At 36.0% G+C, this 15,744-nt stretch overlaps 1 protein-coding gene and 1 long non-coding RNA gene across 3 annotated transcripts in view; one reads left to right on the top strand and one right to left on the bottom strand.

The window, feature by feature from the left end:
* LOC128247596 (uncharacterized) overlaps positions 1 to 15,381 on the top strand; it is a 46,373-nt gene extending 30,992 nt beyond the window's left edge. Inside the window, exons 2-3 of the long non-coding RNA XR_008263942.1 lie at positions 5,424 to 6,210; positions 15,033 to 15,381. This is a non-coding gene — a long non-coding RNA (uncharacterized LOC128247596). The remainder of the gene's footprint in view (positions 1 to 5,423; positions 6,211 to 15,032) is intronic.
* Positions 1 to 15,744, bottom strand: part of LOC106883964 (beta-1,4-N-acetylgalactosaminyltransferase bre-4) — a 1,180,207-nt gene that overhangs the window by 727,037 nt on the left and 437,426 nt on the right. The gene's annotated exons all lie outside the window — the stretch shown is intronic.

The raw sequence follows: 15,744 nt of genomic DNA, 5'->3' as shown, positions 1-15,744 counted from the left end.
CTCTGTCTCTCTGTCACACTCTAACCTTTCATCAATCTGACGCGAGATCACCTCCTCCAATGTCTTCTACTCTCTCAAAATTCCTTGTCTTGCAAGTTACTTGGTGACCCTGCCGGTGCTGGTACCACGTGGAAAGCATCCAGTCCACACTGTGAAGTGGTTGGCATTTGGAAGGGCATCCAGCTGTAAAAACCATGCCAAAACTGACCTCGCCTGTGCTGGTGCCACATAAAAAGCACTCAGTCCACTCTGCAGGGTGGCTGGTGTTAGGAAGGCTATTCAGCCATAAAAACCATGCTGAAACAAACAGTAGCCTGGGGTAGTCTTCTACCTGGCCGGTTCCTGTCAAACTGTCCAATCCATGCCAGCATGGAAGGCGGATGTTAGATGATGATGATGTAATGTATATTAAGAGACCCACCTTGGTCATGAATAATCATGGATTGCAGCTAGAAAGTTCCCCTCTGAGGCACAAATGGAGGCAAAGTTGTTTATGGAAGACCAACAGTCGCCCATGCACACCAGCCTCCCCTCTCCACACCACCGGTGTTATCCAAGGGAAAGGCAAAGGCCAATACAGCTTGATATCCTTTCTACAGCTGTGCGAACTGGAGCAACGTGAAATAAAGTATCTTGCTCAAGAACACAACATATAGCCCATTCTAGGAATCGAACTCACTACCTCATGATTGTGAGCTTGACACTCTAACCACTGAGCCACGTGCCTTCACAAAGCGCATGGATAACATAAGGGTTTGGAGAGAGGAGGCTGGTATGCATGGGTAACTGCTGGTCTTCCATAAATAACCTTGCCCAGACTTGTACCTTGGAAGGTAACTTTCTTGGTGTAATTTCATGGTCATTCATGACTGAAGGTGGTCTTTACCCATTCTTTACCCATTCTTAACATCATCAACTGTTAACATCTCTGCATACGTGTGTGTGTGTGTGTCTGTGTGTATTACCATTTCCTTGCCCTGTCACTGTCTGATAATTTGGAGCAAGTGTCCTCATCATGCAAGCAGCATTCTTCATTTCCAGTCTTCTGCAAAAACATGTTTGGTCATGGGGAAATACTACCTTACTCAGACAGAAAGAGGCAAGGGTTGGTAACCGAAAGAGCATCCAGGTGACACAATGTGTCCTTGAGCACTTGAGCAAGACACTTTATTTCACATTTCTTCTGTCCACTCAGCTGGCAAAAGTAAGTAGTACCTGTATTTCAAAAGGGCCAGCCTTGTCACACTCTGTGTCATGCTGAATCTCCCTGAGAACTACATTAAGGGCACACATATCTGTGGAGTGCTCAGTCATTTACACGTTAATTCCATGAGCAGCTGGATCAATTGGACCCTTTGTTGTCATAACCGACAGAGTACCAGTTTTTTTTATAGATACCCATATTTTTAATAATTATTTAAGTGAATTTAATATTTGCATAATTTAGAATGAGTTAACTATAGTGACCACCTCTGCTTTGGAAATATCAGTAATCTGGAAAGCCTTTGGAAGTAAAGGTACCTGAAAATCAGTGTTGTACCTATACTGAATAGAATATGTCAAGAAGGACTGTGGAATTGATATGTTTAAAATGCTGGATGGATAATAAGCACCTAATTATTTTGGCTGACTACTTATATGTCATAGGTCTACCTAATCAGGGATAATTAGGTGAGATGGTCACAGCTAGAATAATTTTGGTCATAGGTCTGCATCATCAGAGGTGAGCAGAAGCTAAACAATAAGAAAAACAACAACAACATCAATGACAGCGATAGGTTATGAAATTGAAGATGCTACCATCAACTCTGGTGTCACCTTGCTATTGATAATGCCAGAGATGAATGCAGTGGAGTTGATATTAGTGTCAATGATGATGAAGATGATGATGATCATCATCATCATAGGGATGATGGTGACATCAATAATAGCAAAGGTAGTGATAATGGTAATAATGTCAAATGATAACAGTACCGAGAAAGATAGTACAATGATTGTGATGATGAACATAACGTACGGTAAAGGCAGCAGAATAGTGATTATGATTTTGTTAATGAAAAGAATTTATATTCTAATGTAGTCCTGTATCATTAAGAGAATTTTTATATTGATTTTTCTCCAAGAATGTGAATGAGAGATAAATGTATATACATTCGTTAACCAATACATATACTACATATACAATGATGCAGATACACACACATACATAAACACATGCACACATATACATACATAAAGGCATATATATATATATATGTACACACAAACATGTATATACATACATATCTACACATATGTATATACATAAATACACACACACACACAGATATATATACACGCACACACACACACATATATATATATATATATATATATATATATACATATCTGGTTTTTGTTGCTGTTGGCGTTGTACTGCATTATGCATTTATTGCTGTTTGAGTTATTTGCTGATAATATTTCTTTTTTGATTTTATCTTATCAGTGCAGTTTTTGTCTTTCCTTCCTCGTTTGCTTGTTTGCATGAATAAAACAAAGATTTTGGTTTTGGTAATTCCCAGTATTAATCCGATTTTTTCTCATGTTTCTTGTTTTTCTCCATTTCACATATATATATATATGTGTGTTTTGTTTATTTGGGTTTTTGTTTTTGCTACGCTGGTCTTCAGCACACAGAATTGATAATGGAATGATAATCCATATTTGATCTGTATTATCACATCAGTAAAAAAAGTAAAGACGATATACAAAAAGTAGTCATTTTGTCTGTTCTATCTATTCCAAAACTGCTAAAAAAACAAAAAGAAAGAGAAATGGCACAATCTCTAGAGACAGTTATTTTGTCACGTCAAAAAATTTTGACAGAGATCCATTATAAAATCTTACTCAAATATACATACATATATACAGACACATACATATATGTGCACACATATATATTTCAATACATACCAAACATACATACATATGTACATACATTCAAGCATACATATATACATACACACTCATACACACATGCACATATGCACCAAGCATAAATACACACAAATATATACATATAAACATACATACATATAAGTATACATACATTCCAAACTTGCACACACAAATACAGAATATTACAGGAGCTTGTACCGGAGCTTGTACACGTTCATTCATTTGCAAGAAATAGCAGTCAACTCCCTGAAATTACATCCTACTGTCTTAAAAAATGTATACGTATTAAATAAAGTGGCCTTGAATTCTCTGTACAATGTGATGGGAATGCAATTTGTGATAGGTTTGCTAATTTGGGGCTGACCAGGTGTTAACCAACAACAGCTAACATGAATATTTTTCTTTTCCTTTTTTAGAATTAAGACTGAACCGTATTAATACAATAAGTGTAAGGAATTTCAAAGTAAGGAATTACAAAGATAGTTAGAACTTAAAGCTTCAAAACTTCGAGGAAAATGTCTGCAGAACATTCGTCTGCATATGATAAGAGTAAAATCAATATAAAGAAGAATTATAGTTGTTCTTGGAATCTGAATACTTAGTTCTACATCCTTAGCCTCACTTAGATATTGATCAACAAAAATATATATTACATAGACTAAGAGAAATGTTATTGGTGAATCTGAAGAAAAATTTCCATTTTAGCCAATTTTGCTTTTGTCTTGGAAATGGAAATTTTCTCAAAGTTTCCCCAATATCTAACTTTAATCTTATAGCAGTAATAAAAAAATTATTCATTCTTCATTCTAGAAATTTTCTTGAAATTTCCCAATATTTGATCTTCTGACCATCTACATTAAGCCTTTAGCAATGAAAAAACTTAAATGCTATTCATTTGTTCTTATTTTCTGAGAAAGGACAAATATTCTGTTGTTTAAACTCAAATGATATGCAAACAAAATTTGTGCAGGTATTTTCCTCAAAGTTTTGAGGCTTTAAGTTTTATTTATCTTTGTAATTTCTCAGTTTATATTAATGTGGTAAACTTCTAATTTTAAAAACAAATTTTAATATAAACAGTTATTATTTAATCATCTCTCATCTTGAACTAGTTGAATTAATCACAAATAATGAATTATTTAGCACATTGCACTGATGGAGTACGATATGCTGAAACAGACCGTTTGTAGATATGAATAATTAAATATGTTTGGAAAAAATATATATATTGCCTTTAAGAAATCTTCAAAATTATCAATTGCACATATTCTGAAACTTTAAAATAATCAAAACAATCAGGTGAAAACAAAAGAAAATTAACATTAATTAACCCTAGAGAGTCAACAAACATTGACAGGATGAAAAATGTCATTATCTTTCATAATACGCTCCTAGATATTAATTCAGTGAAACTAAATTCTATGTAACTCAAGTTTTAAATAAATAAAACATACTCTAACATGGCTTTCACATGACCCTATTTTTGCATTGGTTTCAGTAATTGACACCACTTTCAAGGATTGTTTTCATGGATTACATTGACCCCAAAGCAATTTCTATTGAATAGCAAACTTTGAACTTTCTTCTTTCTTTGGTTTACTTTTTGTTTGTTTGTACAAATGGACATTCCTCAATGCACTGCTATACATAAACATACGTACACAAACACGTATACGCCCATACATGTGTGTATGTATGTAAACATATGTGTGTATATATAAATATGTACATATCTATACATACATATATGCATGGATACATATATGCGTATATGCATTAGGGTGGCTCCTACTTTTCAACTTTCTAAAAGTTTAGCTTCCACCCCACTATCTTGTTCCAATTAACAAAAAAAAAAACAATCTATGCAAAATTTTAGCTCAAGCAGACAACTGTAAGCGGACAACTTCATCGACTGTGAAATTTTGAAGTTTTCATCCAGAATGTTATTTTTACAGATAAAATTTTTTATCTCTGATATAATTTTTTCTTAAATTAAAAACTTGTTCAGACTTATTCTTGGTATTAGAAGGATAAGTGACAATAACTATAACGGGGAAGGTAACTTGCAAAGCTGGGGATAGAGCACAGGGTTAGGGCGAACACCTATATTTTGCCATCATCCAGTTAGCAGCTAACCGTAAGCAAGTGAGGTTGTGAGTTGTGTTCATTCATTGAAAGAATTGTACTGCACCTAATGGTAGTGTAGAGAAATAAAATATTAAGAAATATATATTAGTGATAAACAGTGAACTAATATGGCTTGACTACGTTTGTAAATATGAGTTAATTTATTTGTAAATAACTTGTAAGCACTTGTTCGTTTTGAAATTATGAAATAGATCTTTCCCTGTTATGTTGGTAGACCTGACAAAGTTGTAATACCATGTTTATAACTTCTATGGTTTTATAATGTTATGTGCTTTGTATACTTATTTTGTGACCAAATATGGTGCCTTTGGTGACTAATTCTTCCTTTTTTCATTCAGAACTGTTTGTGCAGGTGCAAAGTGGCTTCTGTGACATATTCTTCCTAGACCTGTGAAATGGCATCATCATCTTGAGGTAGTTCATCACACAAGTTAAGAAAAGATTTTCATGCAACTTTTGTTGGCTCCATTTCCAATCAAATCATGGGAGCGAATCTACCCTTGAATTGACAAGTTTTAAGTGTTTTTTTCTACAATGTAAGAGTTGTAAATCTTATAACAAAAGAAAGTGCAGCATTAGTGATTCAAGAAATTTCCATGTTTTGGCAAAAAGCATGAATTCCTACCAGAAGAACTGACCACTGTGTTGATAAGGTCCTCAAAGTCTATGATGAATGGAAAGGTTTACAGAAAAATTTGATAAGAATTGCAGGCAAGGAAAAAGAAAAAAGAAAAATGCTTGTGGAAATGATGGACGATCTCTTTGACATAGCTCATTCAGATGCTTTGGGACAGATGAAAATTGAAGAGGATAAGAAGTTCTTAATTCTTCAGTACCAAAAAGGATGACCAGTCTCCATGGTTGGTGTAGATCAAAAACTAAAACACAAGGAAGAAAGAGCACTGCAGCTAACTTCAATGGAAACTGTCAGGAAAAAAAAAGGTCTTATGAAGAAATGGGACAAAATTTTACTATTCATCAGTTTGCTACATCAGAAACTGATAATTCAATGCGAAGCAGCTAAAGCAGTTATGGTGGTGATGACAGTGAAAATTCCTGTCATCATTTAGCAAATATCAGCAACAGCAACAACCACAGCAGCAACAACAGTTCCAGCAACTCAAGGTACATTGCAGTTTTTTACTCCCCGTCTCTCTGATGTTTTTGATAGGTAGAAAATCATTGAAAGAAATGGTATTTACATATCAATGGCTTTCAGGTTTGATACTAAAAATCTAGTAATAAATCGCACTTCTTTTCAGCACCTTAGAAAACAATTTAAAGAAGCAAGACACACAGAAATACAGCACAAATTTAACCTAAACAACTGTTAAAAATTACTGTTGCACTGGGATGGAAAGCTGCTCCCAGCATTCCCAAGCATTGGAAAGGTTGATAGACTGGTAATAATAGTAACTTTTCAAAGCAAGGAGCAATTATTGGGAGTCCCTGAAATTCCAACATCTTCAGGAAAACAGCAAGCCATGGCTTGCAGTGGAGAAGTGGGGTATAACCAACAAAATTCAGGCACTTTCCTGTGATACGATAGCAAGTAACACAGGTTGAGTAGTACAAACCAAGAAAAATTCTCAATCATGACCTGGTGTACTTCCCTTGCCATTATCACATTTCTGAGTTACATTTTAGGAGCTGTTTCGACTCACTGATGGGTGCAACTTCTGGTCCAGCCATGGCCTTTTTCAAAATATTTAGAGAAACCTGGACAAAAGTCAGCAAGAAGGTTTACATAACTGGTAGCAATGAAGTGCCTGATGATGTCTGCGCTACCATTCTTGGATTTCTTGAATATCACCTTTCTACGCAGAAACAACAGGGAGATGATTACCGAGAATTGTTGGAATTAATGATGATCTTTCTTGGCAGCATTCCGAACAACAGGATATTATTTCGTACACCACGAAGTGTAAGTCATGCCAGGTGAATATCAAAAGCATTTTATGCATTCAAGATAGACCTGTTTCAAGATCAATTTCAGTTATCTCCTGGGGAGAAGAACTCTTTAAGAAGAATATGTATTTTCCTTGCTTGAGCATACATTCAAGCTTAGTTTCTGACATCAGAAGCAATTAAAGCATCTTATTATGATTTCCTATTCATGCATCAACTGATAAATTATCAGAAATCAGTAAAGCTGCTGCAAAAAAATTTTCCAGCCATCTCTGGTACTTAGCTCCCGAAACTGTGGCTCTATACAAATTAACTATTGGTAAATTTGATTCAGAATGCTTTTAAACATTTGTTGGGGTTGCCTAGGTGTGTCCACATAAATTTCTGTATGAAGGAAAAATAAAATGGTTGAGATAGGGAACAGTATACAGCTTTTATACAGAATTAATTGTTGCGTATACTATGTTCCAACTTCATGGTATTTGAGGTCTTGTTAAGAGATTGTGCTCTGTTGGCATAGGTCTCAGAATCAGTGAAGAACACAAACCACCACATCATAAGCCCTGGGCCTTGTCGTAGTTGTTTATATCTTCCACTGACTTATTCGATTGTCACAAGGTTTGCATTAAGTTCTGTCAGCATTTTTCATACCTATTATTCACCCAATCATTTTGTGCTTCTGAAGCTGCATGGAAGAAGAGATCCCATGAAAACCAGCAAAAGGTTAGCATCAAAAAGAGTGTCAAGCTGCAAAGTAATGCCTTAACAACTTATTCATCTAACTCATACTACCATGATAAAACAGGCATAAAAAAACAAACAAAATGAAAAATACACATAGATATTGAATAATAATAATAATAATAATAATAATAATGATAATAATAATAATGATAATAATAATGGAAACGGAGGCTTTAATCTGTGCTACCCAAGAGCAAGCATTAAGAGCCAATTACATCAAATACAAAATAAACACATCAGAAAGTGATAAGTGCAGAATTTGTGGACAAAATGGTGAACCCATATGGTGAACCCGTATGGAATATTACCAGTCAATGTATGCCACAAGCCCAGAAAGAATATATATAAGAGACGTCATGACAATATAGCAAGGATTGTCCATTGGACACTTTGCAACAAGTATGGACTTGACAGAGCAAAAAAATGGTATGTACATAAACCCAAAGGCATCATCGAAAATGATAATGCAAAGATCCTATGGGATTTTTATGATTCAGTGTGACCATGAGATAGAGAATAGGAAACCAGACATAGTTTTAATTGAGAAAGAAAGCAGACTATGCTGAATCATAGATATAACATACCCAGCTGACAACAAGGTATGCGATAAGGAAGAAAGAAAAGTCGATAGCTATAACAGGTTAGCTTGGGAGGTTAAGCAATTGTGGTCGCTGAAAAAGATGGTAGTAGTACCGATAATTGTCGGAGCCCAAGGAACAGTGAGTAAAAATCTTGAGAAGTACATTGAACAAATAGGGGCTGCAATAAGGGTGGAGTACTTTCAGAAAACAGCACTGCATGGAACTGCTCAAATACTCCAGACGGTGCTCGAAAAATAAGGGGTGTTACCTTACTTCACTGGTAGTGAACGGCTGACACCATAGTACATCTCCAGTATTAGAAGTTGTGCAAAGACAATAAATCAATAATAATAATAATAATAACAATTATAGATAAAGAAAAGTGAAGTTGCTTATTTATCAAACCATCATGCCCATTTGATTCCAGGATCATAAAGAAAGAGGAAGAAAAATAAAAAAAAATACAATCCCTTAAAATTTGAAACAGGAAGAATTTGGAGCATGTGAACAGTAAAGGTTGTGCTTATAATAATTGGTGCATTGTAAGCCAAGATATAGACAAATAGCTGAAAGAGATTGAAATACAATGCCTGGTAGAGCTCCTACAGAAAGTTTATCTCTTAGAGATAGCAAGTTATCAGGAGGGTTCTAAGCACTTGAAAGACTGTTGGAAACTTGTGGACACCAAAGGTTACAGGTAGTAACCCGCTACCTACATAAATCCTACCAGGAATAAAACCAAATCTGAGCCAAACCAAGATAATAGTAATATTAATAAAGTGAAACTGAACTAGTGTAGGTGTTTGTTATTGTCATAATGACCCTCTCAAGATACAACAAAATCTGTTTCAACACAAGAATTCACATCAAGAATCTTGCAAACCAAAACAAAAACGAAATATGCATATATCTACTTCTATGTGTATTAATACAGGTGTGCATATATACACACACGCATGCATACATGCTTATACATGTATGCTTACAGACATATATACAAACACACACACACACATTATGTATATATGCATGTGTGTGCATGTGTGTGTCTGTCTGTGTCTGTGTGTGTGTGTTTGTGTGTGTTTGTGTGTGTGTGTCTGCATGCACACATACGTGTGCGTGTGTATATATAGGGCAAGTCAACTATTTCAAATTCATGAATACTAAGTTCTGTGATAACATTATGAATCCAGCTGTTTTAGAAAACGACAATACAAAGATCCCGAGGAAAATATCATAGAGACTGATCACCAGCTGCTATGGAAAACAAACTTAACAATAGTCCATGACAAATATGACAATAGCATCTTTATAACTGACAGTGCTACTAAGTGACTTTCATAATATGCAAAAGCCAAGATCGGAAGCTTCACTATTAAATCAGCTAAGCTTTTGAATTGCAATCATGACAGCATATAAGAAGTGTGTCCATCATTCCATTTGTAATTAGTGCAACTTAATTGATACACAATCAGTTTTATAAGAAGTTTTCAATAAGATAAATAAGTATTGATATATGAATGTTCCAGAAAATAAAAGTATTTCAGATGGTAAATATTTGTTAGAGAATTATCTCAAAGCATTTATTGACTGAACCAACAATGTTTGTAAGTATGTCTTCAAAGAATAATTGCATTCTTTGAGGTATAAGAAAGAAAACTAAATAATAATAATAATAATAATAATTAATTCTTTTATTGGCCACAAGGCTAGTATAAAGATACATTAAAGGACATGATAGGACAATACAAAAGATTTCAAAATGTGTAAATAAGATAACAAGGAAAAAACAGATAAAACTCCCAATAAGTGGAGGCGCTTTAAGGCGACTCATGGAAAAAACCTACAAAAGTCACAGGTACCTGATCAATAGGGCAAGAGCCCTTCTCTTTTAATTTCCTTTTTTTACAGGTGTGTACTCAGAATTGTTCCTTTTATACTGGCTATTCTTCCAACATTCACCCACCTTTCAGCAAACTTGCTAGAAGACAACATTTCCCTTTCCACCCTCACTTTCCTCTTCAAGTGATACTTGAAAAAGTTGATGCGGGTTTGGCCAAAGAGAAAAGTGTCTGACTTTAGCTCTTTCAATAGAGTCCACCATACTACCGCTTTTGCTACAGTCACAAGACAAAATACCTCTCCCCCCACCCCCAGATAAAGGAGACTGGCAGGGAAATCTTCACTATGGATTCAGTTGATAGCCAGATCTATCCTACACATGACAGCAGCTGTTTGGTATAAACCCACAGGTCAGCAATGCTCGGGCACTGGACGAGTGCATGCAGGACGGTTTCATTGCTCTGAGCGCACCTTGCACAAGCCCAGCTGACAGCACTTTTGTGCCTATAAAGTTTATCTCAAACAAGCAGCACCCCCTGGTAGCACTGCCAGGCAAGGGATTTCTGGAAGTTATCCATAGGCCCCGGCCTGAAAGTTCTCTGAAACTGACCAGTAAGTCGATCCACATCACTGCCTAGAGTTTCTCCGAGAACATCGTCACACTTTTCCTCTTCGAACCTTCTATAGAACGCTAGAGTGGAACTACTACCAATAGCATTGCCTGCCTGGCAGAGGGCTGTGAGTGCTTGATGGCACTCAAGGTACCAAACACCCTTCCTCAGTCTACGCTTAATCCAGGATCGCTGCTCAGTCAAAGAGATGAGCTGTGGAAGAGCGATTCTGATAAACGGCAACCACACCTGCTCACCATCCAGGAAACGCTGAGTTCATGTCTGCACATCAGCAGCCATGGCATGCCCAGTCCTCAATTCAGCAGCTGTTGACAGCAGATGGAGCACCTGACCAGTGGAACGTGCCCCTTCCACAGAAAGAAGAGCAAGCGCACCAGCTTGGTCAACCAGCAAACAGAGCAAGGGACGATGGTCAAGCACTGATAGATGACAGATGTGATGCATGCATTCACCACCTCCACTCAACCTTTCAGGGACAGCTTCCTCTCAGCCCATTTCTGGGTGAGATTGGCCACCCTGCTTGTCAGAGTAATCAGGAAAGTATTAGATAGCTGAAAAGAACGAATAGTATGGCACCGCAGGCTGCAGGTAGTAAGCCCACTATGCATGCAAGTGATAAAGAGAAAATGATAATAATAATAATAATAATAATAATAATAATCCTTTCTACTACAGGCACAAGACCTAACTTTTGGGGGAAGGGGTAAGGTGATTTACATGCAGCCAGTACTCAGCTGGTACTTATTTTATCGACCCCAAGAAGATGAAAGGCAAAGCTGACCCTGGTGAAGTTTAAACTTAGAATGTAAAAAACAGACGAAATGCTGCTAGGCATTTTGCTTGGCATGCTATCAGTTCTGCTAGCTCATGGCCAATAATAATAATGATTTCTTTTTTTCAATAATAATAATAATAATAAACAGTCTCAAATCTTTGCTCAAGACCAGCAAGTTTGGGGTAAGTCAATTACATCAACCCCAGTGCTCAACTGGTACTTATTTTATCGATCCCGGAAGTATGAAAGGTGAAGTTAACCTCTGCAGAATTTGAACTCAAACTGTAAAGACAGACGAAATGGCACTAAGCGTTTTGTTCAGCATACTAACAATTCTGCCGGCTCACTGGAGAGTATTGAAAGCAGAGAAAAAAAGAGGGAAAAACAAAGCAAGAAGTACAAAAGGCACATGAAGAAACATTATGCAAAAAGGGACTACACAATAAATTCCAGTCACAACTGAAGTTGCTGGAAAACGTAGGTGAGACTGGCTGAAGAAAAGAGCATTGAATAAAGAGACTGAGAACACTGTACTAGCAGTGCACAACCAAGCTTTGGCCACAAACTGGAGGGTCAACCTTAGGAATGAACAAGTATCTCCACTGTGCCACATCTATAATATAGTGGTCAAAACCATTGCCCATATTGTGAACAAATGTTCTAGACTTGCACAAAACCATTACAAGTTGTGACAACACAATGAGGTGGTAAAAGTGCAAAAAAGGAAACTATGAAAAGTGGGGGCTAGAGAGAGACAAAACAAGGTATGAGCACAAACCGCAGGAAGTGGCAGAGTCAAAGACCTGCAAAATCCTGTGGAATTTTCCAATTCAAATATATCAGGTGCTAGGGCATAACAAACCGGACCTAGTGGCGGACTACGTGTGCTATATAGTTGATGTTCGAACCCCTTTGACCCATGAAAATTCAAGAAGGAAGGCAAAAAAATAGATATATACAATTCTCTTTAGTACAAGGCTATGTAAAAACAAAGAAGGTGAAGATAGTACCAATTATTGTTGGGTCCTTGGGGATAACATCAGAAGGCATCAAGAAGAATATAAAGAAAATCGGAATAGAATGCCCAGTAGAACTGTTACAATTCTGGCATGGCCAGAATAATCAGGAAAGTATTAGTTGAAAAGAACAGATAACATGGTACTGATGAAATAAGTACCAGTGGAATACTTGGGTCAATATAATCAATAAGTTGTGACAACACAATGAGGTGAATGACCAGTTTCTATTTAAAGACATCTACATCCACCTTGTGTCAGTCTCATTTCTTTTGGATGAGCTTTGAAGAACTCTGGGCCTATGAATGCCAAGCTATTGCTGGCCTCATGCCAAGATTTAAAATCAGTATTTATATAATACAAGGCAGCAAGCTGGCAGGATTTTTAGCATGCTGGATGAAATGCTTAACAGAATTTCATCCATCTTTATGTTCTGAGTTCAAATTCTGCCAAAGTCCACTTTGTCTTTCATACTTTCAGGGTCATTGAAATAAGTACCGGATGAGGACTGAGGTCGATGTAACCAGCTTACCCACATCTCCCAAAATTGCTGGTCTTGTCCCAAAATTGGAAGCCAATGTTTTTGTAGGATTTTCCCATATTTGGAATAATTTATCTTTATGTCATTATCAAAGGATTACCTAGTCGGACAGCTTACAAACAGAATATATCATTCTTCAGGTCTGTTAAGTTCAAAAGACTTGAGTGCTTTCAGAAAAAAAAAAGAGCAAACAGTAGAATAACAATGATATATCAATATATTTGGAATTCCCAGAGGATTTATGAGTTAGTCACACAACAGTCCTCTTTGATTTTATGTTTATTTTTATTATAATTCTGACACAGCTGGCAGTAGTAAAATGATTAGTCTGAACAGCAGCAAAGTAATGGAGTGGGTGTAAAAGACAGAAAGGTGAAACAGTTCCTAGAGTTCTTGTATATTTACTTTGTTACTTCTAAGAAGCCGTTATGTATATAATGCATTATAATCAGTTACTATGATATGCATATATTTATAACCTTATGAATAGCACACTTCTTTAAGTGTTTATGAGTGATATATATGTATGAATGATCATATGAATATATGCATATATGTAGGTGTGCATGCGCGTGTGTGTGTGTGTAAATGTGTGTACATGTGTGTATCTAAGCATTTGTATGTAAGAAAATTATGCATAAAAACTACAAAAGCTAGCACAGGAATTCACATCAATAGTATATCAAACAATGAGCAGCAAGGAATACTTTATGATCGGATGTCTGCTTGGTGAACTTACCTGAGGCTAAATGGTAGCAAAAACAAGAAAGCCAATATGTGGCCACTTGAAATGCTAGAAACAATAGCTAAACTTCCCCAAAACACATCCTGGTATCATCACCATCACTTAACATCTGCCTTCCAATGCTGGCATGGGTTGGACAATTTGGCAGGAGCTAGGTAAACTGGAGAGCTTCACCAGGTTCCTTTGCCTGCTTAGGCACAGTTTCTATTGCTGGATGCCCTTCCTGATGCCAACCACTTTACAGAGTGTGCTGGGTGCTTTTTACGTGGCACTAACACCAGTGGGTTCGCCAAAAAACTTGCAGGGTGAAGACATTTCGTGCATTGAATAATTTTATCTTAAAAACAGAGCATGCCTGAATGAGATGGTGTGGTCATAGCATGAATTCCTTTCCTGATTAGGATACTGAATAAAAGGTGGAAATTATAAAACTATAGCTGATCAGTGGTCAGCTAGGGAACATTTTCAGTAGAGCAGACTGCAGCAACATGAAATGAAATCTGCTTCAATAAACACCATTTGACCCAAATAAGCATGGAAAAGTGAATAATAAAAATTACGATAATAGAACATAGAACTTCACTGATGGATTCATTTCAATTTGTACCTAAAGGCTTTTGGTTTTATCAATGATATTTTAAGGCTGTTATGTTAACTTCATGCTGACATCAATCAGTTGCTCTGTCAATCAGTCTTAATACTCATTTTGACCATCTAAATGTATAGAAGCAATTTGAAGTAAAGTGCCAATGCACATTCCAGACAGGGAAACAAACCACAATTTCATGATTAAAAACTCAATTGCCTAATTATTAAATCATGTCCCTTCTCAGAACCTAATAGAAATAGCAGCCAAATCTTCTTCAAAACACATCCTACATCCTACTATCTTACTAAAAATAAAATTGGAAGACATACCAGAATAATGTAATGTTAGAAATGCAAAAACACAAGCATGTTCATGGCTAGAAAGCATTTGATTAATGGGCCCAGTCAATCAGGGTTTACATGGGATTCTACAATGTCAAGAACTGCCATATAAAAGTCTGATTAAGTTGTCTAGGACCAGGGATTTTCATCAACAAAAGACAAACAACAAACGGCTTGTGTTACTAAAGATGTTCCTTCCTTTTTTCTTTTTTTCTTTTTTTTTTCAAATTTAGGAATCCAGATCTGCTTAACTCTTTTCATTCCGTTGCAACAGCAATTTCAGTGAAAAATAGATAAAAATTGAAGAGGCAGCAACCAATAGCGGTACCATATATTTTGGCATGACATATTCGTTATAATTCAGACAAATACTGACGAAGACAGAGAGTTTTCACACTGGCGAGGAGAAGCAGGCAGTTCATATGAAAGCTTCACAAAAGACAAACTGAGTAAATCAGATGAAATGACAGCTTCCCTCATATACATAAATAAATATAATATAATATAATATAATATATATATATATATGGAATGATTGTAAATAAAATGAAAATAAACAGAAACTGTAATGATAAATAAATAAATAAATAAATAAACCTACAGATATAAACATTATTATGCTTTTCATGTTTGATGGCTTGTTCAGCCAAAGTCAGCTGCATATAATGCCTCCCTATACCTGCTAATATATAGAAATAACCATTAATGTATGAGCTTATCAAACACCAAGGTAATTTAGGAATTCTGCTACTATTGTGTGTGTGTATGTGTGTGTGTGTGTGTGTGTGTGTGTGTGTGTGTGTGTGTGTGAGTATTAGAGACAAACACAAAGCCAAGACTGATAGCATTACAATATATATGTGTGTGTATATACACATATATATATAGTATACATATATATATTATATATACATATATATATGTATACATATATATAGTATATAT

The sequence above is a fragment of the Octopus bimaculoides genome, chromosome 4, assembly GCF_001194135.2.
Source record: "Octopus bimaculoides isolate UCB-OBI-ISO-001 chromosome 4, ASM119413v2, whole genome shotgun sequence".
Lineage (NCBI taxonomy): Eukaryota > Metazoa > Mollusca > Cephalopoda > Octopoda > Octopodidae > Octopus > Octopus bimaculoides.
This window is presented reverse-complemented; position numbering and strand designations above follow the sequence as displayed.